This window comes from Colobus angolensis, unplaced genomic scaffold (assembly GCF_000951035.1).
Source record: "Colobus angolensis palliatus isolate OR3802 unplaced genomic scaffold, Cang.pa_1.0 Scaffold86, whole genome shotgun sequence".
NCBI classification, from domain to species: domain Eukaryota; kingdom Metazoa; phylum Chordata; class Mammalia; order Primates; family Cercopithecidae; genus Colobus; species Colobus angolensis.
This window is the reverse complement of record NW_012122487.1, coordinates 10,039,444-10,042,951: the sequence shown is the minus strand read 5'-3', so window position 1 is coordinate 10,042,951 and position 3,508 is coordinate 10,039,444. Positions and strand designations below refer to the sequence as shown.

Below are 3,508 nucleotides of genomic sequence, written 5' to 3'. Positions count from 1 at the left end.
TCATTATAAACTTCAAGCAGCTGGAGAAAGCCAGTGAAAGTGATTATCTTGGGATCCTGCATTAATTAGTGAAGGAATTACCTAGTGAAATTCTCAAGAACACAATTGCTGGGCTGCCATCCTGTCCTCCAGATTGATTCAAGCAGATATGGGTGGAGCTCAAGCATTTGATTCCAATGTGTGACCGAGTTGAAAGCTACAGCCTCCTACCTTTAACTGTATCCTCAATACACAGTGAACAGAATGATCATTTAGAAAATGTGGTCAATATGGATTCACAACAGCAACAAAGTGCACAAATAATCAGCTAAGATTATAGGGCAGCATTTAACAAATCATTGATCTGTGACACACTATAGGGGTTGTGAATGTTAAGAAAAGGTAAGAACCAATGACAGCTTCAGTCCTAAGGAAGGTATTTTCAATTAAGATGGAGTACAAGGGAGTAGAAAAGGAACAATACAGTCATGTTAATATGGCTGACTAATCAAACCTTCTATTTTCAGAATTTAAAAAAATAAAAAATGTTTTTTGCTAGCTACATAGAAAAATAGAAGAGTCCTTACCCTCTGGCAATTCAACCTAGTGAGGAAGCAGTCATGTAAAATAAAACAAAAATTAAAATACAATACGTTATATGAAAGGAACATGTAAGAATATACTAAAATTTAAAATGTGCTCATTCTTTGACCTAGAAATCCCATCTAGGGAACTCTTGTATTGTAGTCTCCCCATACCTTGAGAAAATAATATAGAGTTATATGTTAGGATATTTGTAAAAGAATGTTTATGTACACATCATTATAGTAGGAGAAGAAAAGGAAAATAATAGAAAAAAAGAGAAAAAACATACATGTCCACTAATAGAAGCAGGCTGAATAAATTATAAAACATTTGTTTACAGAAAGACTGAGGTATATACATGATACACTGGTTTTAGAAAAGCAAGTTCCAACATAAAGTATACTGCATAACCATATTTTTGTAAAAAGAAAATAAGAAAATATCTACATGTTTTTAAAGTTATTTATTTATTTGTTGGAATAAAGACAGAAGAGTTTAAAACAAGTTACAAGCACTGAGTATACTGGAGAAATCTGATTGGAGGGAGTAAGAGTACAGTCCGTTTACCATTTTTCGAGTATACCTGTTTTGATTTTATTTGCTTTGACAACAGCATGTATTACTTTTGTTATTTAAATAGCTGATAAATTAAAATAAGAAAATACATTATGATATTCTTTTATTTTTTTCTCAGTTCAAGTTTAAAACAAACCACAAAAGATCAATGGGTTGATGCTCTCTACTGACACATCATACAATCAGTGGCCACCCCACAACACAATTCAGGCCATCACTTCGAAAGGAAGAAAGGCTGGTCTCTCCACCCCCTGTAGGAAAGGCCTACCTTGTAACACACCACAGTTCGGCTGAATCTGAAGTTTTGTATTTTACTCATGGGAAAAAAAAAAATGCAAAGGAGATTTTGTTCTCAGGGGTTCCCACTGCAGCCTGGCACTAAAACAGCCCAGCACTCACTTCTGTTTGGAGAAATATTTTTTGCTCTTTTGGACATCAGACTCGATAGTATCACTGCCAGGTTTCCAGCCAGCTGGGTACACTTCCCCTTGTCTGTCAGTGAACTGGAAGGCCTGAACTAGTCTCAAAGTCTCATCCACAGAGCAGTCAACAGGGAGGTCACTACAGTGACCTGCTGAAGAATACCTGTATCATCAACAATAAAGAGATGCCTGAATGAGATGCCTTTATCAGCCTTTAAGATCCCATAATCCGGCCGGGCGCGGTGGCTCAAGCCTGTAATCCCAGCACTTTGGGAGGCCGAGACGGGTGGATAACGAGGTCAGAAGATCAAGACCATCCTGGCTAACACAGTGAAACCCGTCTCTACTAAAAAATACCAAAAAAAAAAAAAAAACTAGCCAGGCGAGGTGGCGGGCGCCTGTAGTCCCAGCTACTCCGGAGGCTGAGGCAGGAGAATGGCGTGAACCCGGGAGGTGGAGCTTGCAATGAGCTGAGATTGCGCCACTGCACTCCAGCCTGGGCAACAGAGCAAGACTCCGTCTCAGAAAAAAAAAAAAAAAAAAAAAGATCCCATAATCCTGAGCAATGGTGCGCTTCGGGTCTGATGCCAAAGGAATGTTCATGGGTCCAGCCCTCCTTGTTTCTTAGGTGTGTTGATCCATGCCAGGTGACAGAAGTGAGAATTCACAGAAGCATCAATCACTTGGCAGTTGAGTTTCTTAAATTCTTCTGTACCACAGAAAGCAATGATCTCTGTGGGGCACACCATACTGAAGTCTAGCAGGTAAAAGAACACAACATATTTCCTTTGTAGTCAGACAGGCTGATGTCTTTAAACTGACCGTCTGACATAACGGCTGTGGCTTTGAAGTCAGCGGCAGGGTGCCCAATTTTAGCATTTCCTGAAGACATCTTCCTATCAGCAGTCCTCACACAAGCTTCTGAGAACTAACCACCAACACCACGCAGGGAGAGGATACTATGATAGTTATTCTTAATGAGACATGAAAGCAATAATATTTTATGCTATATGACTTGCTATTTCAAATTAGTTGGGACTGTTGTGTAGACACCAACAGAATCAAAAACTGTTTTATATCAGTATCAGTTCAGAGATAGTAGATAATAGAAATATAAAACATAATTTTTAAGGGAATTGCATATGAGAGGAGGTGAGAACCAGGTTTGAAAACACTTTGTTTATTTTGGCAACTAGTGATTTTCATCCAAGATTGAAATCATACGGGTCTCATTGTTCTTTCTTCCAAAAGATAATGTTGCACCTGTCTTTTTATCACGACTAAACCACTAAATTTATAATTGGTGTGACCAAAATGCACTGATGAATCAAACATGAGTGAGATATTCAAAAGCCACCAGAGACTTGCACAAACATTCTAATAATCTTCCTTTTTCAGAAGCCTCAGCCACCTCTTCAGCCCTGAGTGCCAGCAGTGGGCCAAAGAGGTCTCTCTTGGCAGCATTAGACTGAAGCAGTGGAGTACAGAGAACTCCAATTATTGTTCCCTGATACAGGTTATTTATTCTTTTTGAGAGTTTGTCCCCTCAGAGAGTCCTTAATTGTATACCAATTACTATCTAACTGGCATTCTTCAAGGTGTGGCTATTTTATTAAAGAATTTCAGTAACATAAATTACAAGTGTCTATTCTTGCCTCTACAGAATGGTTTTACATTTCATAACATTTTATAAGCTGATTTATTTACAGTGTTAAATTTGTAACAGGAAACTTTATTAATGTGGGGAAATACAGTTTAATTAATATACATTATTTCTTATACATTGGCATGACAATCATACCTCCTCGATGGAAATACATGAACACAGTCACAGCGCCCCCAGTTTTCGAACCCTCACAGGTTGATCTCTGTTGTTTGATGTTGCTACTATGTGTTCTCTATTGGACAGGTTCTTAAAAATCAGAAGTGAGAAGTCCCATAATTAA

The 3,508-nt window shown here is 38.2% G+C and overlaps 1 pseudogene across 1 annotated transcript; it reads right to left on the bottom strand.

The window, feature by feature from the left end:
• Positions 1-1,034: 1,034 nt before the first annotated feature.
• On the bottom strand, positions 1,035-2,512 carry LOC105503493 (annotated as a pseudogene). The gene is made up of 2 exons (XR_001000485.1): positions 2,122-2,512; positions 1,035-1,793 (listed from the first exon to the last, which is right to left on the bottom strand). The product of XR_001000485.1 is annotated as a peroxiredoxin-1-like (transcript).
• Between the last annotated feature and the right edge of the window lie 996 nt (positions 2,513-3,508).